Source organism: Convolutriloba macropyga, chromosome 2 (assembly GCF_964194025.1).
Source record: "Convolutriloba macropyga chromosome 2, txConMacr16.3, whole genome shotgun sequence".
Taxonomy (NCBI): Eukaryota; Metazoa; Xenacoelomorpha; order Acoela; family Convolutidae; genus Convolutriloba; species Convolutriloba macropyga.
This window is the reverse complement of record NC_134469.1, coordinates 76,715,517-76,737,434: the sequence shown is the minus strand read 5'-3', so window position 1 is coordinate 76,737,434 and position 21,918 is coordinate 76,715,517. Positions and strand designations below refer to the sequence as shown.

General features: G+C 40.2%; 3 protein-coding genes across 4 annotated transcripts in view; 2 read left to right on the top strand and 1 right to left on the bottom strand.

Annotated features, from left to right (window-relative positions):
* Positions 1–20,750, bottom strand: part of LOC142334720 (uncharacterized) — a 75,404-nt gene extending 54,654 nt beyond the window's left edge. Inside the window, exon 1 of the mRNA XM_075382970.1 lies at positions 20,723–20,750. The gene's annotated coding sequence lies outside the window, so the exon portion shown is untranslated. The remainder of the gene's footprint in view (positions 1–20,722) is intronic.
* LOC142334721 (peroxisomal biogenesis factor 3-like) overlaps positions 1–21,918 on the top strand; it is a 308,737-nt gene that overhangs the window by 24,314 nt on the left and 262,505 nt on the right. The gene's annotated exons all lie outside the window — the stretch shown is intronic.
* The window catches only part of LOC142334718 (uncharacterized), a 279,385-nt gene that overhangs the window by 24,320 nt on the left and 233,147 nt on the right, over positions 1–21,918 (top strand). The gene's annotated exons all lie outside the window — the stretch shown is intronic.

Below are 21,918 nucleotides of genomic sequence, written 5' to 3'. Positions count from 1 at the left end.
TCAATTAAATATGTGCTCATCCCCTAAAACATAAGTTTGGGGCAGCAAGTCAACTCTTGCGTATATTGATGAACCTGAAAGTAGATAAATTTGGAAACAACAAAATGAAAAGTGACAAGAATCAGAATTATAAAAAAACAGAAGTGACAGAACGCTATAAAAATGTGTAGTGGTTTCGAATCACAAAAAAAGTTCAAAATACTCCAGACCTGAATCAAGAGACCGGCGCTTGGTTTGAGAATCTTCATTCTTTTGGTAAGCTTTCTCAATTTACTTTCTCAATCTTCTTATTGTTCTTAGCTTATATTCAAACAAAAAATGGTTTTCATCGAAAAAACTGACTTCGTTCAGTAAAATGCTGCTCCAAAAGAAGTTTTTGGGATTATGTTGGTCGTTTCTTTGCCTCACTAGATACCCACTTCGACCAATTTCTTGATCAATAAATTGAAAACATTGCGTAAAATGGCCCTCAATCTAAGGCGTCTACTGAAAATCAATGGGCTGGAAAAAGAAGTGAAAATCAAAAAAAGCGAGATTAGCATTCTCCGAAGAAAACCTTTTCAAAAGTCGTCAATTCAGTCAAATACAAAAGTTATCGAAATGCTTTAGGAAAAATCCCTCGATACCACCAACAATCAATCAAGCTCAATAACACAGATGCCTCCGACGATACTGAAAAACCTAAATTTTTCAACAATTTTTTTTGTAGCGTCTTCAATGAAAATGAAAGAGAATCTAACTTAGGTCAAACAGGTGAATTAATAAATGCAAAACTCAAACCACTTGAAACAATCAAATGTAAGCCTGAAAACATCCATGACATTTCGAAATCCCCTAAAGTTCAAATATATCCACTAGACACGGCAAACTCGGTAACAACATACTAAAAGCATGTAGCAAGCCACTCTGTAAATCTTTTTTATTTATCTTCCAAAACTTCCTGAACGAATTGAAATAGTTTCAAATTACCCCAAGTTTCAAAGAAGGAATCAAAACACTTGTTACAATCCCATTAGCGAGTCGAAAAGACTCCTTTACCTAGCTTCAAAGGAGACCTCAACGCAAAACTCTTTGACTCTGAAAATACTAACTGCAATTTGCCACGTGATCGAGGTCTGGTTGTTGCACAAAACCTAAACTGGAACTCAAACTGCGAAAAAAGAGTAACCAAAGCAATGAGGTCCTTCTTTCAAATTAAACGCAACCTCTCAAACCTATGAAAATGAGCGACTAAACTGGTCGCGTACATTGGTTACGTTCACTAACAGTCACCTTTCCATCACAGGCATTGTTGCCCTCCCGGAAATGCATGTTAGATCTTGAAGAAAGTCAAACTCTGACAACAAAATGGATTTTCTGCTTAAATAAAGGCTACAGAGATAGATTGACCACCCTGAATATTCTACCCTTGCATCTTCATGCTTAACTACACTTAAACAAAATTAAAGTCAACCCTATAAACTGACATTAAAACACGGATGAAAAACTTCGAGCAAATGCTCTAAAGACTGAACTACTACTACTACTACTACTACTACTACTACTACTACTACTACTACTACCATTACTACTACTACTACTACTACTACTACTACTACTACTACTACTACTACTACTCCTACTACTACTACTGTTTCAACACTTTAATTCCAAATATGAAATAAAGGCACGGTTGGCAACAAATACAAATACAAATACAAATACAAACAAAACAAGAAGAGTTATTTGTTTGGTTATTCTGTGAAGTGCTGTACGACGAAATTGTTGAAGGCATTCTTTGACCCGGTTGCTGCTTTCTCCTGCAATCTGGTGAACGATACTTTGTTTCGTACACAGTCTCCTTCGATTTGACTCATCCACGTTTTCCGTTGCCCCCCAGGAGCGCGTCTGGCATGGGCGTATTGATCGGGCGGGTCCCAATCGAAGGCACTGCGGGCTAATCTTCCTGGTTCCATTCTCTGGATGTGACCGTACCATTTTATCCGTTTGAGCATGATCATCGTGGATAGTTGGGGCATTCGCGATCTTGACATAATTTCATCGTTCGTTGCTTTCTCCAGATATGACACACGTAGAATTCTCCGAAGACAACCACAGTGGAAACTCTCAAGTTTTCTCTCCATTAATTTCGAAAGAGTCCAAGTCTCTGAGCTGTACAGCACGGCTGATAAAACGAGTGCTTTGTACAAATTGCACTTGAGGTGCACGCTGAGCTGCTTGCTCTTCCAGAGATTTTGGAAGTTAGCAAACCGTTGTCTACCTTCTGCAAGTTTGCAATTGACTTCCTGGAGGTCTCCATGCTTGAGGCTGACATATGATCCGAGATACTTGAACGCTTCTATGTTTTCAAACTCGTTTCCGATAACATCTTGTACTTTGCAGGAAAACACGCGTGTGGCAGCTGCTTTAGGTTTGCCACAGTATCTCGATTGGTGAACTTTTCGGCCATTGACTGTTTTGAACTTCCTTTCACACTTGTCACAGGTGAGGCTCGCCTCTAGTTGCTCGAACTTTGACTTGTCGACGACATTCTTTGACGAACCGGCTTTGCAGAATCTTGTTTGGTGCACTTTGCGTCCGGTAACTGTACTGAATTGCCGCTGACAGTTCTGACATCTTAAAGACTCTTGATCAGCCACCGCTGACCCACTCTCATTTTCTAGCGACTCTAAATCCGCTACTGCAGATTGTTGTTGTGAAGCTACCAACGCTGGCTTAGCCTCCGCTAAGCTTTTCAATCTGAGCTTCCGGCCATCTTGTGTTTCGAACCAGCCCGCTTTCTTTTTCGTTCCCAGCAGCACCTCCGTGCCGATGGTTAGTCGTGACTGGCTAGATGTCTCTGCCAGGAGTCCTAGTTTGCCTTTATGTGTTCCAGTGAGTATCTCCACGTTCTGTTGGATACTAGGCACTGCAACAACATTTGGGTTGTCGCATTTTACGCCCATATTCTTTGTTTTGGCCACATTAATCTTCAGACCAGCGGCTTCCGCTAGGGCCTCGATTCGATGTAGGTTTTCTTGCACCTCACTGTCTGAGACCCCCACGAGAGCAACATCATCAGCAAAATCTAAGTCAGCCACCAATCTCCCAATGTCTAATCCTCCATGCACCGAGTTAGCTAAAATGTAGTTGATGACAAGGCCGAATAGGATTGGGGACCACACATCACCCTGCCTAACGCCTGTTCTGACATCAAATAAGCGTCCCTTCTCACCTTCGGCTTTGACTCGACATTTGAATCCATCATAGCTGTTTCTTATGATGTTTATCACTTTTTGCGGCAGACCATAGTGTTTCATTATCTGGTACATCTGCTCACGATCGACAGAATCGAATGCCGCTCGAAAGTCTATGAAACAAAAGCTAATATCCAATTGAAACGCCATTGATTTCTCTATTATTTGACGCAGGGCAAAGAGTTGATCGGCGCATCCTCTGCTTTTTCTGAAGCCACACTGCTCTTCCCTTAAGACGCGATCCACTGAATCTTTGCATCGATTGAGAGTAACGGAAGCGAACACTTTGCCTGGTACTGACAATAGAGAGATCCCTCGGTGGTTCGAACACTCTGACCTCTTTCCTTTACTCTTGTATAATGGGACAATTTCTGCTACCTTCCAGTCATCGGGCAGAACTTCCGTCGACCAACATTTATCTATGATGTCCCAGAGCCACTCGACAATACCCTTGTGTGCTTTCAACATCTCACAGGAAATGTTATCGGGTCCACTTGCCTTGCCATTCTTCAACCTGCGGACAGCTTCAAGCACTTCTTCAAATCGAATTGGGCTCAGGTCAATCGGCAAGCTTTCAGCTGCTTCTTCGGGATCCAATCTCGTACTGCAACTGAATGTTGAGGGATTCAGGAGTTGACTAAAATGTTCCGTCCAGCGTTCAAGTCGTTCCTCTTTCGTCCGTAAGTTGACGCCAGTGCTTGAAACTAATTTGGTCAACTGGGGCCTCCAGTTTCGGCAAATCTGCTGTGATGCCCCAAAAACCTCCTTTAAGTTGCCTCTGTCCGCGAAGCTCTGCACTTCTTGGCCTTTGCGTTCAAGCCATGCCCGTTTGTCTGCACGTAGAGCTTTTCTGACTTCCTTACAGCAGTTTGTGAACTCTAACAGCACCTCCGCGCTGCTGTGTTTCTTTAACTGTAGATCGGCTCGTTTCCGGATAAGTTCCAGAGAATCTGGAGAAATCCAAGGTTTGTTCACTCGCTTGTCCGGAAGGAGGCATTTCACTGCTGCTTGGTTCAGGGCTTTTCAAAAATTGTCCCAAGACTGCTCTGTATTCTCGAAATCGCCGCTCTTATCAAGATGTAACTTGACCTCCTGCGTGAATAAGTCACGCGTTGTTTCATCTTGCAGCTTTGCAGAACTGATTCTGGGCGTGAAGCATGACTTTTTAGACAAAAGTTTCATAGATACTTCCGCAATGACCAGTTCGTGATCGGTAATTGTGGTTTTCCCTCTTCTGGACCTCACATTCGTCAGACATCCTCTGTATCTCTCTGCAAACAGAATGTGATCCAGCATCTTTTTTCGACAACTCGGATCGGGAGGGTTGAAGGTGTACCGATGCACTTGTCGATGCTGGAACCATGTACCACCTACGAGCAATTTGTGTGAAGTGCAAAATGATAACAACTTTTCAGAGTTTTCATTTTCTTCACCCATTCCAAACGGGCCTCTGCAGCTCATGGTGTCATTCAACTGGTGTCCAGGCTCTGCATTGAGGTCACCGATGACACAAATACGCTCCCTATGTTTGAAACTGGAAACTAGGTCTGAAAGTTGACTCCAAAACAAATCCTTCTCTTGGAGACTAGCTTCATTCGTAGGTGCGTAGCAGACAACAACAGCTAGATTGGCTCTCCTCTGAGCCGCGAACTTGACGTAGCAAATACGTTCACTTAGAGCCACTTGTTCTACGATGCTGTTTATCAATGACTTCTTTACAGCAACGCCCACTCCTCCTTGTCTCGACTTTACACCAGACAACCACGAGTCAGACAGGTAGAGCTTGTGGTCTCCGAGATCAATTTCTTGCTCCTGCAATCTCGTCTCCTGCACTCCCAGAATATCCAACTTGTATCGCGCCAGATCCATTTTCAAAGCCTCTAGAGATCCGGCTTGGGTCAGTGTTCTGACGTTTAAAGTTGCAATTCTGAGTTGGTTCCTCGGGAGATTTTTAGCACCCCTTACCCGGGACTCGGGGCCATGGTTGATTGTACTCATTGCTTTGGTGTTTGAAGGCTGAGATACGACTAGTTGCGCCACAAACTAGAAGACCAGTGCCTCGTTAGCTCGACCATGTGAGCGTAGATCCGCAGCACATGACCTACCCCCAGGGGACACCACGTGGAGGTGAGGTTGGATTTTGTCCCCCACTACTACTACTACTACTACTACTACTACTACTACTACTACTACTACTACTACTACTACTACTACTACTACTACTACTACTACTACTACTACTACTACTACTGTTTGAACATGTTCACTACTACTGTAAGTTAATAAAATGCGTATAGGTTTGAGCTTATTTGCGTTTATTTAATCCAGGAAATGCTGTTCGACAAAACTGTTGAAGCGGGATTTAGACTCTCTTTTCGCTATCTGTCGTAAGGTGATGTAGCTCATGTTGTTCCTCGAGCAATTTTCTTCAAGTTGGTCCAGCCACGTCTTGCGTTGACCCACTGGAGCTCGTTTAGCATAACGATATTTTCCTGTCGGCTCCCAGGTGAAGGCTCGAAGCGCTAGACGATCGTCATTCATCCTCAGGACATGGCCAAAGCATTTCAACCGTTTAATCATGATCATTGCAGAAAGTGTCGACATACGTGATCTAGCCAGTACTTCTTCATTTGTTACCCTCTCCATTTATGAAAAACACAGTATCCTTCGCAGACAACTGGTGTGAAAGCTCTCAAGTTTCCGTTGCGTTGATTTATTCATTGTCCACGTTTCAGAGCTATATAAGACCACTGATAACACAAGAGCTATGTATAACTTGCATTTGAGGGGAATACTAAGTTGTTTGCTCTTCCAAAGCTTCTGAAAGCTCACAAATCGCTGTCTCCCTTCCGCCAGCTTGACACTGGTTTCCTTTAGGTCACCATGTTGCAATCTCACGAAAAAACCGAGATACTTGAAAGCTTCTACTTTTTCGAACTCCACTCCATCTCGATCGTGGACATTGCAGGAGAAAATGCGAGATCTTCTAGCCTTTTCTCTGCCGCAGTATCATGACTCCTGAATTTGTCGGCCTTTCACAGTCGCGAATTTCCTATTGCACTTTTGACAAGTGAGGCTTTTCTCTAGCCCAACAAACTTTGACCCGCTGTCTTCGACACTCGAATTCTTAGATTTGCAGAATCTGGCTTCATAAACTCTTGCAGTGTCGAAGCGACGTTTATAACCTGAACATACACAACTCTCGTCATCAGAGACCGCAGATGAGCCGTTACTTGCCGTAGACACTAGATCAGCAACCACTGACCTCTCGTCGCTGCTAACTGTGACAAGCTCAGCCTCCGCTGAACTTTTCAATCTCAGTTTCTCGCCAGCTAGTGTCTCGAACCAGCCCGCATTCTTCTTCTTGCCCACCAGCACCTCCCTGCCAATGAGTAGTCGGGATTAGTTTTTGGCCTCAATGAGAGTCCCAAAAAGGCCTTTGTGGTTTCCTGTAAGAACTTCCACGTTTTTTCGAGCAATGGGTACACTGGCTCTGGGTTTTTCGCATTTAACACCCATTTTCTTTGTCTTCCCAACATTGATCATCAGGCCAACAGCCTCGGCTGAAGATTCAATTCTGTGTAGATTTGCTTGAACTTCGGAATCAGAGACGCCCAAAAGAGCAACATCATCGGCAAAATCAAGGTCAGCAACACAGCGTCCAATGTCGATTCCTCCTTGAACTGAATTAGCCAACACATAGTTTATCACAAGGCCAAAGAGAATATGCGACCATACATCGCCCTGGCAAACACCAGTTTTTACGTCGAACATCTGGCCCTTCTCGCCCTCTGCCTTGACGCAGCACTTGAAGCCTTCGTAACTGTTGCAGATGACATTCACAACTTTTTGTGGGAGCCCGTAATGTTTCATTATCTTGTACATCATCTCGTGGTCCAACGAATCGAATGCAGCGCGGAAATCAATTAAACAAAAATTGACATCCAATTGGAAAGCCATGCATTTCTCTAGTATTTGCCGCGACGCAAACAATTGGTCAGTGCAGCCCCTGCTCTTTCGGAATCCGCATTATTCTTCTCTTAGCACTTGATCAAGTGCTTCTTTGCATCTATTCAGGATGATTGATGCAAAAACTTGTCAAGGTACCGAGAGCGATAGTTCCCACACTCAGATCTTTTTCCTTTGTTTTTGTATAGCGTGACAATTTCTGCTAACTTCCAGTCTTGTGGAAGATTTTCTTCAGTCCAGCACTTGTTGCCAATGTCCCACAGCCATTCAGTGATTCCATTATGCGACTTTAGCATTTCGGCAGAAATATCGTCTGGTCCACTTGCTTTACCGTTTTTCAGTTTACGGACGGCATATAGAACTTCATCAAACCGAATTGGACCTAGGTCTATTTCAAGACTCTCGGATGCTTCCACTATGCTCAATGCAGAATTGCTGCTTGTCGTGACTGGTTTTAACAGATGCTTAAAGTGCTCGGTTCAACGTTCTAACCTTTCTTTTTTTTGTTTTCAGAGGCTCGCCTGTGGTTAAAACTAATTTACTTATATGAGGATTCCACTTCCGGCATAACTGTTTTGACTCCCTCAACACTTATTTCAGGTCACCCTTGTCTGAATGACCTTGTATTGTTTCACTTTTGTGTTTCAGCCACTGTCTTTTGTCAGATCTTAACGCTTTTCGTAATTCTTTGCAGCAATTAGAGAACACTAGCAGCGCCTCCGCGCTACTATGCTTCCTCAACTGTAACTCGGCCCGTTTCCTAATCAATGCCAGCGTTTCAACAGTAATCCAGGGTTTGTGCACACGCTTTTCGGAGATGAGTAGTTTTGTTGTCTCTGCATTAAGAGCCGTTCAAAAATTTGCCCAAGATTGTTCTACGCCTTCAACAATATCGCTCTCATCAAGGTAGCGTTTCACTTCTGCGCAGAAAGCTTCACGCGTGACTTCATCGCGCAACTTGGCAGAGCAGACTTTCGGTTGACTGCGTGGCTTCCGTGCCACTATTTTGAATCTCAATTCAGCAATGACCATTTCGTGATTGGTGAGTTTGATCTTTCTCTCCTTGTCCTAACGTTGTGCAAACAACTCCTGTGCCTCAAACCCAATAAGATATGACCTAACATCTTCTTTCGCATCTGTTGGTCAGGTGGGTTAAATGTATACCGGTGCACTAACTGGTGTCGAAAGCAGGTTCCACCAATCAACAGGTCATGAGAGACAGAAAAAGACAACAATTTTTCTGAGTTATCATTCTCCTCGCCCATTCCAAAGGTTCCTCTGCAAGGCACGTTTACATCAGATTGTTGACCAAATTCCGCATTGAAGTCTCCGACGAGGCAGACTCTCTCCCTTTGTTTGAAACTGGATACTAAGCTGCTCAACTGATTCCAAAAATTGTCTTTGGCTAAGACGTCAGCTTCATGTGTGGGCGCATAACACACAATCACAACAAGGTTCACATAAGCCATTCGCTCACTAACAGCAACTTGCTCAATTATGCTACCGGCAAGTCTTTTCGTCACTCCAACTCCTCCTTGTCTCGCTTTTGCAGTCGGTAGTCAGGAGTCAGCGAGGAAGAGCTTGTGGTCGCCAAGATTTATTTCCTGCTCCTCCAGTCTTGTTTCCTGCACTCCCAGAACATCCAAAATGTACTTCTTCAGGTCCATTTTCAGGCTCTCTAGTGAACCTGATTGAGCCTGTGTCCTGACATTGAGGGTTCCATTTTTGAGATTTCTTTTCCACGGGAGATTCTTTGCACCCCTTACCCGGGACTTCGCACCCCTTACCCGCCACCAAATAGAGGAACCTTGCCTCGTTAGCTCGGTGGTACTATGCATCTGCCCTACGTGCAGCTGCTGCACCACTTACCCCAGGGGACACCGCGGGGAGGAGAGGTTGGATTTTGCCCCCCAAAATCCACTACTACTACTACTACTACTACTACTACTACTACTACTACTACTACTACTACTACTACTACTACTACTACTACTACTACTACTACTACTACTACTACTACTACTACTACGACTACTACTACTACTACTACTACTGCTACTACTACTACTACTACTGCTACTACTACTGCTGCTACTACTACTACTACTACTACTACTACTACTACTACTACTACTACTACTACTACTACTACTACTACTACCTCTACTACTACTACTACTACTACTACTACTACTACTACTACTACTACTACTACTACTACTACTGTTTCAACACTTTAATTCCAAATATGAAATAAAGGCACGGTCGGCAACAAATACAAACAAAACAAGACGAGTTATTTGTTTGGTTATTCTGTGAAGTGCTGTACGACGAAATTGTTGAAGGCATTCTTTGACCCGGTTGCTGCTTTCTCCTGCAATCTGGTGAACGATACTTTGTTTCGTACACAGTCTCCTTCGATTTGACTCATCCACGTTTTCCGTTGCCCCCAGGAGCGCGTCTAGCATGGACGTATTGATCGGGCGGGTCCCAATCGAAAGCACTGCGGGCTAATCTTCCTGGCTCCATCCTCTGGATGTGTCCGTACCATTTTATCCGTTTGAGCATGATCATCGTGGATAGTTCGGGCATTCGTGATCTTGACATAATTTCTTCGTTCGTTGCTTTCTCCAGATATGACACACGTAGAATTCTCCGAAGACAACCACAGTGGAAACTCTCAAGTTTTCTCTCCATTAATTTCGAAAGAGTCCAAGTCTCTGAGCTGTACAGCACGGCTGATAAAACGAGTGCTTTGTACAAATTGCACTTGAGGTGCACGCTGAGCTGCTTGCTCTTCCAGAGATTTTGGAAGTTAGCAAACCGTTGTCTACCTTCTGCAAGTTTGCAATTGACTTCCTGCAGGTCTCCATGCTTGAGGCTGACATATGATCCGAGATACTTGAACGCTTCTATGTTTTCAAACTCGTTTCCGAGAACATCTTGTACTTTGCAGGAAAACACGCGTGTGGCAACTGCTTTAGGTTTGCCACAGTATCTCGATTGGTGAACTTTTCGGCCATTGACTGTTTTGAACTTTCTTTCACACTTGTCACAGGTAAGGCTCGCCTCTGGTTGCTCGAACTTTGACTTGTCGACGACATTCTTTGACAAACCGGCTTTGCAGAATCTTGTTTGGTGCACTTTGCGTCCGGTAACTGTACTGAATTGCCGCTGACAATTCTGACATCTTAGAGACTCTTGGTCAGCCACCACTGACCGACTCTCATTTTCTAGCGACTCTGAATCTGCTACCGCAGATTGTTGTTGTGAAGCTACCAACGCTGGCTTAGCCACCGCTAAGCTTTTCAATCTTAGCTTCCGGCCATCTTGTGTTTCGAACCAGCCCGCTTTCTCTTTTGTTCCCAGCAGCACCTCCGTGCTGATGGTTAGTCGTGACTGGCTAGATGTCTCTGCCAGGAGTCCTAGTTTGCCTTTATGTGTTCCAGTGAGTATCTCCACGTTCTGTTGGATACTAGGCACTGCAACAACATTTGGGCTGTCGCATTTTACGCCCATATTCTTTGTTTTGGCCACATTAATCTTCAACTACTACTACTACTGTTTCAACACTTTAATTCCAAATATGAAATAAAGGCACGGTTGGCAACAAATACAAATACAAATACAAATACAAACAAAACAAGAAGAGTTATTTGTTTGGTTATTCTGTGAAGTGCTGTACGACGAAATTGTTGAAGGCATTCTTTGACCCGGTTGCTGCTTTCTCCTGCAATCTGGTGAACGATACTTTGTTTCGTACACAGTCTCCTTCGATTTGACTCATCCACGTTTTCCGTTGCCCCCCAGGAGCGCGTCTGGCATGGGCGTATTGATCGGGCGGGTCCCAATCGAAGGCACTGCGGGCTAATCTTCCTGGTTCCATTCTCTGGATGTGACCGTACCATTTTATCCGTTTGAGCATGATCATCGTGGATAGTTGGGGCATTCGCGATCTTGACATAATTTCATCGTTCGTTGCTTTCTCCGGATATGACACACGTAGAATTCTCCGAAGACAACCACAGTGGAAGCTCTCAAGTTTTCTCTCCATTAATTTCGAAAGAGTCCAAGTCTCTGAGCTGTACAGCACGGCTGATAAAACGAGTGCTTTGTACAAATTGCACTTGAGGTGCACGCTGAGCTGCTTGCTCTTCCAGAGATTTTGGAAGTTAGCAAACCGTTGTCTACCTTCTGCAAGTTTGCAATTGACTTCCTGGAGGTCTCCATGCTTGAGGCTGACATATGATCCGAGATACTTGAACGCTTCTATGTTTTCAAACTCGTTTCCGATAACATCTTGTACTTTGCAGGAAAACACGCGTGTGGCAGCTGCTTTAGGTTTGCCACAGTATCTCGATTTGTGAACTTTTCGGCCATTGACTGTTTTGAACTTCCTTTCACACTTGTCACAGGTGAGGCTCGCCTCTAGTTGCTCTACTACTACTACTACTACTACTACTACTACTACTACTACTACTACTACTACTACTACTACTACTACTACTACTACTAATACTACTACTACTACAACTACTACTACTACTACTACTACTAATACTACTACTACTACTACTACTACTACTACTACTACTACTACTACTACTACTAATACTACTACTACTACTGCTACTACTGCTACTACTGCTACTACTACTACTACTACTACTACTACTACTACTACTACTACTACTACTACTACTACTACTACTACTACTACTACTACTACTACTATTAATACTACTACTACTACTGCTACTACTGCTACTACTACTACTACTACTACTACTACTACTACTACTACTACTACTACTACTACTACTACTACTACTACTACTACTACTACTACTACTACTAATACTACTGCACGCTACTGTAAAAGAACATAACCGACTAACGTCGGGCAACTTGCCCTCAAACGACCGCTGGCGCTTTGGCTCTGTCAGTACCTCGCCACGTATATTGGGGATAGTTTTAGCTTGATTCGACTCTAAAATGAAAACAATTTAGATTTCTAGCATTGTTAATAAAAAAATCAAGTAAACTAATATTTTAAAAACTTGCAAAATATTTTAAAATTAAATGAAAAGCTTCCAGATTTTGCATTGAATTTGTTCAAAACTATTTTTTTCTCTATTTCGCTAGCAATGATCGTTAAACTCAGAAAAGGTCAAAAATAATCGAAATTTTCGAAAAAAAAATCCATAGTTAAACAATAAAAAATTGCCAAAAGTCAAGATATTAAAATCTTCATATCTTTTTCATTGTCTCAAGAGACTAACCAGCATCCCTATTTCAAGTAGTTATTAAACTCGCTGGCTCATAAGGATCCATAAACTGGAAAAAAATATTTTTGCAAAAAAAAATTACATTAAAAAATAATACAAAAAATTGCTAAAACCGGAGGCATTAAAAAATAGATAACAATTCCATTAACTCTGAAAATATGCGACAGCTTATCGACAAATTTTGGAGGAGAACCCCTGGACTCTGGTGCCAAAAAAATTCAAAAACTTAAAAAAAATAAAAAATTTTAACAATTGCAGATATTAAAAATATGAAGAATATTCCATTACAACTAGAAGCTATACAGTAAACTAAAATCAGACCCTAGGGGAGGTTATAAGGCTAAAATTTTTTCCGCTACTTATAATCAATTTCTTTGGGACGTTTTCTGACTTCCAAAAATTGCTTAAATTTGTGACAATGAGAGGTCGAAAAAATATTGCATGACCAATAACATCAACTTATTATCAAACCCTTTAGGATGTTTTCTGGCCCCTGTGTCTGGAAAAACGTGAATAAAGAAAAAATATCACACAAAAAATTTTAAAAAATTACATGTTTTGTCAAAGAAATGCTATAAATCGTAATGTTAAAATGTTGAAATCTTTCCGCTACCGCTAGAAATTATGCAGTACCTTATTGTAAAACCAAAAAAGAGGTCATTTGACACCTAGGGCTAGTAGAACTCAAAAAGTCAAAAAAATTTAATAAGCTTGAAACAAATTGTGAAAAATTGTATGAAATTGCTTGTTTTTTTAGCAAATCGATTGTTCGTCAGTTGCAACGGGTGTTTTGAATGCACCGGGGGTTTTATGAATAGGGAGTGGGCATCAGCGCTGTGGGGGAGGGGCAACAGCGCAGTGGGGGGCAATAGTGGGAGGGGGTCAGAAGTGGGAGTGTCTTCAACCTCTAAGAATCTCACTTGACATCATAAGTATAAGTCTGCAAAACTGTTCAAGCTGAAACAGAGCCGAAAAACTCTAAGAGCACTTAATGCCCGCTGAGCGCTACCTGTTTATTTTGTCTTTGAGGTTGAAAAGTCAAGACGAAAAATAGATCAATCCAAAAATCGCAAAAGGAGGGACCGACAGGACAAATATAATGGCTACGAACTTCGTTTGGGAGCAATTAAAAAGCAGTGAGCAGTAGTGGGTTTCGTTAGCGAAATTATTTACAAAAGGATTTAATGAATTAAACCATTGAAAAAAGTTTTCTGAAATTCTAAATTCTCTTAAGTTTCAGTCAGGACATTTTCGACGTTTCTAACATTTCTCTTCAGTTTTTCCTTATCAGAGTCTTGATTGCCCGTTTAAAAAAGTATGTTCAAAAACGCGCAAAAATTTGGTCAATTTGAGGCAACAAGCTAGCTGCACCAGTATTTTAGTGTTAATTCTTGTCTGTTGTATTCATCACGCGTTTATTCGTTGGTATGTTGTAGTAGTAGTAGTAGTAGTAGTAGTAGTAGTAGTAGTAGTAGTAGTAGTAGTAGTACTAGTAGTAGTAGTAGTAGTAGTAGTAGTAGTAGTAGTAGTAGTAGTAGTAGTAGTAGTAGTAGTAGTAGTAGTAGTAGTAGTAGTAGTAGTAGTAGTAGTAGTAGTAGTAGTAGTAGTAGTAGTAGTAGTAGTAGTAGTAGTAGTAGTAGTAGTAGTAGTAGTAGTAGTAGTAGTAGTAGTAGTAAAAGTAGTAGTAGGTCAGCTTTGCAGCTTCAAGCCGGGGGTGTTGCTAGTATCACTTTTATATCTTCAGTGGGCAAAGTTTGTTATGCGGATCACAACTTCTACAAAAACAGTATTCTCAGGGGGCACAAGTTATGTTCATCGTACTGCTTGTGAAAGAATATGCCTGGTAACAATAAATAATCTAAAAGTGCGGGACATAAAAACTGGGGGGGGGGGGGGGGTGGTGATTAGAACCTGCCCTTTTTACTTTATTTGATTAAGAGTTTTTCCATATTAGCTTTATCTATTTTTTTCAGTTGGCTTATTCTGGGCAATTGAGCGCCAAATTCGTGGTTTTGAGCAATATTAACCCAAGTTATTAACACATGTCAACATAAAAGCATATTTTCAGCCAGGAATTTGTAAAATTTAATTGCAATTAGTTGGTTCGACAAAAAGACGAACAATCAAATAATTTAATTGGCAAAACATAAAAATTCAGTTTTTACAATAATTGCAATTATTGATCAACTAAAATTTGATGTTCCATCAATTATTTGTTTTTCGTAGAATAAAAATAATTTTAGTCTTGAGTTACCCAAAAATGAAAGCAAATGGTTGTGTTATCAGATTTATTTAATTTCTAATCAACATAAAGAACTTTTTTAAAACACAAAACTACCAAATTACATGCAATCCTTTCCAAATTACGTGCAATCTTATGATGTGAAGAGTTTGATGACACTACCACTGTTGATGCCCTCCAAATATTGCCCCCCCATTGCGTTGTTGCCCTTCCCCCCAATTGTTGCCCCCTCCCACCCTATAAACACAAGAAACTCTCACCGGTGCGCCCAATCCTCCCGTTGCAACTGACGAACAACCGATTCGCTATAAAACAAGCAATTTTATACAACTTTTCACAATTTGTTTCAAGCGTTTTGAAATTTTTTGCTTTTTTTGAGTTTTTTCAGTCCTAGGTGTCAAAGAATCTCAATTAGGGTTTTACAATGGGTTACTGCATAGTTTCTAGCAGTAGTGGAGGGGTTTCAACATGTTAACATCATAATTTATAGCATTTTTTGTTTTTTTTCAATATTCATGTCCTTCCAGACTCAGGGGACAGAAAGCATCCTAAGGGGTTTGATAACAAGTTACTGACAACTTTTTATTGGCCATGCAATAGTTTTTCAACTTTTTAATGTCGCATATTTTAGCAATTTTTGTTAGTCAGAAAATCTCCCTGAGAAATTGATAATAAGTTACGGAAAAGAATTCATTTGCCATGGAATAGCTTTCAATTTTTAAATATGACAAAGTTAACCGTTTTTTTTATAGAACTTGCTTTTTTTTCACGTTTTTTCAGTTTGTAGGGTGTATTGGCCTCAAGAGCCACATAACCTCCTCTAGGGTCTGATTTTAGTTTACCGCATAGCTTCTAGTTGTAATGGAATGTTTTTCATGATTTAAATATCAGCGAATGCGAAAATTATTTTCATTTTTTTCAAGTTTTTTAATTTTTTTTGAATTCTTTTTGGCGCCAGGGCCAAGGGACCTCCTCCAACGTTTATTGATAAGCTGTCGCATATTGTCTAGTTAATGGAATGGTTATCAGTATTTTATTGACTCCGGTTTTAGCAATTTTTTCATAAATTTTTGTAATTTTTTGGAAAATTATTATGTTCCCAGTTCATCGATCTTTATGAGTCAGTGAATTTAATTAAAGATTGAAATAGAGATACTGGATTGTCTCTTGAGACAATGAAAGAGTAATGAAGATTTTAATATCTTGACTTTTAGCATGATTTTGTTACAATTTGCAATTTTCAAAATTTTCGTATATTTTTTGTAGTAGTAGTAGTAGTAGTAGTAGTAGTAAAAGACTTAAATTCCAACAAGAGGAATACATAGTAAAAGAAAGACATGACAGCACAAATTAACAAAGCAAAGTAGCAAATGAAGATCTGCAGTCCACAATAATTTGTACATGGCCGATAGTAGTTAAAAGAAAGTGTTTTGGTTATGAGAAAATTATCTAAATTTTTACAAAAAATATTGAAAGATGACGTAAAGTCAATGAAGTTGATAGAAATTAAGTAATTGGCGGCGTGGATAGTTCGACTAATAAAACAGTTGTCAGTTTTGAACTTTTTGTTTACCGGTTGTTCAAAGAAAGTTTTGACCGATCCTCGAGAACTGAGTGTCGTTCTATTGACATGTAGCTTGATGTCACTCTCCATTGTTCCATGCCAAGTTTTTCACAGTAGAATAAGGTCAGCTCGCGCGATTTGATAGCAAATGGGATACAAATTTAGTTTTGTAAGTGTCTCGTTGTAATTTTCAGACCTAACAACCAGTCGTTTTCTGAGTTTAACGATACTTGCTAGCAAAAAAAAGGAAAAATAGTTTTGAACATTTTCAATGCGAAATCTGTAAGCTTTTTTTTTATTTGCAATTTTATAAAATGTTAGTTTTGTTTGATTTATTTACTAACAATGCTAAAAAACTAAAATGTTGCAGAGTCGAATCAAGCTAAAACTAGCCTCAATATATTATTATTAATTTTACTATTGGTTTAAGCACCATTTAAAATCTCAACAGTGCAGGAAAATTAAAACAGATAAGTTTTGAGTTTTCGCCTGAATAAAATTTCAGATGGTATCAGTTTCAAATCAAATGAGAATTTATTCCACTCAACAGCGACAGCATGCGAGAACGAACGTCTTCCAAAGTTAGAGCGAAATTTGGGAACAAGTAGATTGTAAAAATAGTGAGACCTCGTAACCATTGTGTTTCGTTTCATTAGTTCCGATAAATATAGTGGGAGTTTAGCAGGCTGATGTATGAAACGATGCGCATAGAGTAGAATTTTGAACACAATGCGCTGCCTAATTGGCAACCAGTGCAGCTGCTTCAGGTACGACGATGTAGGTGTTGATGGTGACAATCGAAAAATCAAACGCGCGGCAGAGTTCATTATTCGCTGTAGTTTTGCTAACAAAAAGTTTGGCAGTCTATAATAAAGAAAATTACAGTAGTCGACACGTGATAACACTAAAACCCTAATCAACTCAATTAAGACTGATGTTTTAACCTGATTGCGAATTGACCACACTTTACGGAGATAATAAAATGAATTCGAACAAACAAAGTTGACCTGTCGTTGCATAGTAAGTTCACAATCAATATAGCAACCTAGAACTTTCACCTGTTCAGTGTAGTCACAATCTTCAGACAGACGTAAAGAACCATGTTTGACAATTTTACACTTCCGAATAATCATATACTCACTCTTATCCGCATTCAATTTCAAATTTGCACTGCTAAATCAACGTTGAATCGAGGTTAGAATATCATCAAACATGCATTGACTGAGGGTCGAACCGAATACAAAATAAAGAACAGTATCATCTGAGTAGAAATGCTAGTTTATTCACAATTCTTTCAGCTTATCTTCTAACGGCAGCACGTAACAGGAAAAAAAGTAAAGGACCAAGAACCGACCCTTGTGGCACACTCGTATTGACTTTAACGTCACCAGAAAGACATCCATTTATGATAACTTGTTGCGAAAGAAGCGAAAAACAATTTTTAATAAACAGTAATACCACCGATTGCAAACCAATCCTCTTCGCTAATATTTCAAATAAAATTGATGATCAATAATATCAACCGCTGCGGACTAGTCTAACCCAATATACATCAAGGAGTGCGATTCGTCTAGATAGCAAAGAAGATCATTAAGGACTTTCAGCAAAGCCGTTAACTTTGAATGTGAGCAACGATAAGCGCGCTGATACTTGTTCATGAGATTATTGGATTCCAGATAAAAAATATCTTGCTCAAAAACAACTCTTTCAATTTTTTTTGACAAGAATCTTAGATTTGTCACAGGGCGATAACTCGACAACAATTCAGGATCAAGGTTAGAGTTCTTTATGAGCGGCCTCACGACTCCTTGTTTGGATTGATTTGGAAAGTATCCTGTCTGAAGAGTTGAATTGATTAACGCAATGAAGTAGTCCGGAGAATTTGTCAAAACAATTTTACATAACCTAGTTGGTATTACATCACTCGGTGCCGTACTGTTCGAACTTTTTGGTAGAAGCAATTGCAAATTGCTCAGTGTGAAAACTTGAAATTGGTACAGGATAGTTGTATGTTATTCATTCAATTCTAGGCCACTCGTTAGAGGTAGTGAAACTAATACGGCTTCTATTTTCTAAATAAAGAAATCATTAAACTTCTTTGCTAGGCATTCAGGCTCCCCTAGTGACTGTGGCAGGACAACATTTTTTTCCCAAGAGTTGCTGCAGCATAGAATACTTAACACGGTTATTTTCACTAGCAATACATTTTTCGAGGTATTCACTTTTTTTGGTAAACAGCTCAAAATACTCCGAGACTGAGTTAAGAAACCGGCTTTTGGCTTGGGAATTTGAATTCTTCCGGTAGGCTCTCTCAAATTTTCTTCTGGATCTTTTCATCGTTCTTAGCTCATCATCAAAAAAGGACACGTATGATTACTCACATATTTACTTTTTAAAGGATGGTTCTTATCGACATAACTGACTTCGTTCATTAAAACACTGTTCCAAACATTTTCAGGATTGTCTCGGTCAATGGGAGCAACAATATTTTCTGCAAAGGCTACCACGTCAAAATTTTGCCATTTGCTGCACGACGCCTTCTTTACTGCTAAATTCTTGTTTTTTTGCAAAAGGTCAAAGTGCACAACTCCATGACCAGAGCTTGTAACAAAATTTACAAGAGGTTCTGATACTTCAACCTCCTCGGATGTAATGACCTGGTCTAAAATCCCACCACTTCTTAGAGTAGGCACACTAACTTGCTGTTGCAAAGCATATTTATCCAAAAAAGAGATCCAATTTCTTGACGCATCGTTTGATAGTAGCATGGAAATATATCGCCTACAATAAGTATTTTTTTGAACAACAGCGCTTTCTCCTCAAAATACGAGGTTAACTCACTTATAAAGACACGTACATTAGTATTTGATCAACGGTATATACAAACCAAAAGATACACCGACTTGCCCAACGTAAATTCAAGAAAAGCCCCCTCTGCGTTCGTAAAGCACTTGTTTGAAAAATTATCGACACGAATAGTTCCATCATAGAACACCGCTAATCCTCCACCCTTTTTTTTCTATTTGCACTTAGGTAATAATAGCCCCTCGGGCAACACTGCTTGAGATAAAACTCATCATTTGCGTTATCTTTGATCCACGTTTCCGTTAAAATTATGAGGTGAAAATCATTAGCTTCGATAAGGTTTCTTATTTGAGAGGTCTTGTTGCGAACCGATCTTGCATTATGTAAACATACCTTTACACGGTTACTGACAGATTTCAAATTAGATAGTCATGTATCAAAGGAGGCCAGCCATTCCCTCGCTTTTTGATTTAAATAAAATTGTGAAAATGAGACATTTTCGGGCCAGAAATCAGGAGATTCAACTTGATCATTATCGAATTTGAAACCACAGTGGAAAGATTTCAGACGAGATTCTTCCCTGGATATAACACGGATACACAGTAGATCAACTCCCTTGTTCTTGCAATAATCTTATATCATCCGTAGAGACAGAGTTGATTAAACAACCAATGTAGAGATGCGTCTTTTCGGTGGTCTTTTAATTGCACTGGCTGTCGTCTGATGATTATTATTTGTGGCCGTCTTGAAAACTTTCGGTTTACTCTTTTGTGACTCCTTTTCTACCTGCACGTTATCATTGCTGTCAGCTTTCCGTTTCTTTGAATTACGATAGCAAGCGATACTGTCAGTCCGATTTCTGAAAGCAGGTCTAACATACGGGTAATCCGGTTTCTTCATAGAATTTATCTCCTGCTTCAAAAATTGAATTTCCAAAATCAGCGAGTCTACTTTCTCTAATTTAACTTCAAGAGCAGATATTCGATCAAGCGCTGATAACTCTGTTGTAAAAGTTAACAAACAACTCGGAAAAGCCCAAAATATCATTCCAATGCAATTTGTTGTCTGAGCAATTCCAAGGCACGACCCATGAACACAATTAGATTTACATCGAACGCAGATAAAGTGTTCTTGTTCTTTTCATACACCCATGCACATATTGCATGGCGGATCGGATGGGGGAGGCGGCGGGGATAAAGCCGTCATTCTTGGGGACAAATAAATACAGTCCGAAGACTGCAGTAAGCGCTGAATAAGTCCTAATTAAACGAAGTCAAAATCCTATTATCCAAATAAAAACTAGCAGAAGACAAATAAATCAGTCGAACAAATGCGGAGCACGCTCGCGCCAAATGTTGACTGAGAGAAGAACGAGCAAAGGAATAGGTTCTTCGAATAACTAAGCTAAATGAATAAATCCAGCAGATGCGGAGCAACCTCACGCCAAGAGCTAGAAAAATTCAATTCAAGATGTTTGTCCCAGATACAAATTCTTCCGCCGGAATCTGAAATCCCCAGTAATTGGGGCTACCCAAACAATGTCCGGCCTCTTATCACTGTGAATAACAATCACCAGCTGAAACACAGTAAATAGCCTCCCGGGTGCAAAATGGAGACTATTTAATAAGTTTATCACAACAATTAGGCAATATACCGTGGCTAGCTACTGACAGAGCCAACCCGGCAGCGGTCGTTTGAGGGCAATTTGCCGGACGTTAGTTGGTTATGTTCTTTTACAGTAGCGTGCAGTAGTAGTAGTGGTAGGTCAGGTTTGCGGCTTCATGCTGGGGGTGTTGTTAGTACCCTTTTGTATCTTCAGTGGACACTGAGTTTTATGCGGGTCACAGTTTCTACAAAAACAGTATTCTCCAGGTGCTTAAGTTACGTTCAATGTAGTGCTTGTGAAAGAAAGTGCCTGGTAACAATAAATCATCTAAAACTGCGGATCATAAAAACGGGGGGGGGGGAGTTTTTCCCTATCGGCTTTATCTAATTTTCTTATACTTCAACCTCCTCGGATGTAATGACCTGGTCTAAAATCCCACCACTTCTTAGAGTAGGCACACTAACTTGCTGTTGCAAAGCATATTTATCCAAAAAAGAGATCCAATTTCTTGACGCATCGTTTGATAGTAGCATGGAAATATATCGCCTACAATAAGTATTTTTTTGAACAACAGCGCTTTCTCCTCAAAATACGAGGTTAACTCACTTATAAAGACACGTACATTAGTATTTGATCAACGGTATATACAAACCAAAAGATACACCAACTTGCCCAACGTAAATTCAAGAAAAGCCCCCTCTGCGTTCGTAAAGCACTTGTTTGAAAAATTATCGACACGAATAGTTCCATCATAGAACACCGCTAATCCTCCACCCTTTTTTTTCTATTTGCACTTAGGTAATAATAGCCCCTCGGCCAACACTGCTTGAGATAAAACTCATCATTTGCGTTATCTTTGATCCACGTTTCCGTTAAAATTATGAGGTGAAAATCATTAGCTTCGATAAGGTTTCTTATTTGAGAGGTCTTGTTGCGAACCGATCTTGCATTATGTAAACATACCTTTACACGGTTACTGACAGATTTCAAATTAGATAGTCATGTATCAAAGGAGGCCAGCCATTCCCTCGCTTTTTGATTTAAATAAAATTGTGAAAATGAGACATTTTCGGGCCAGAAATCAGGAGATTCAACTTGATCATTATCGAATTTGAAACCACAGTGGAAAGATTTCAGACGAGATTCTTCCCTGGATATAACACGGATACACAGTAGATCAACTCCCTTGTTCTTGCAATAATCTTATA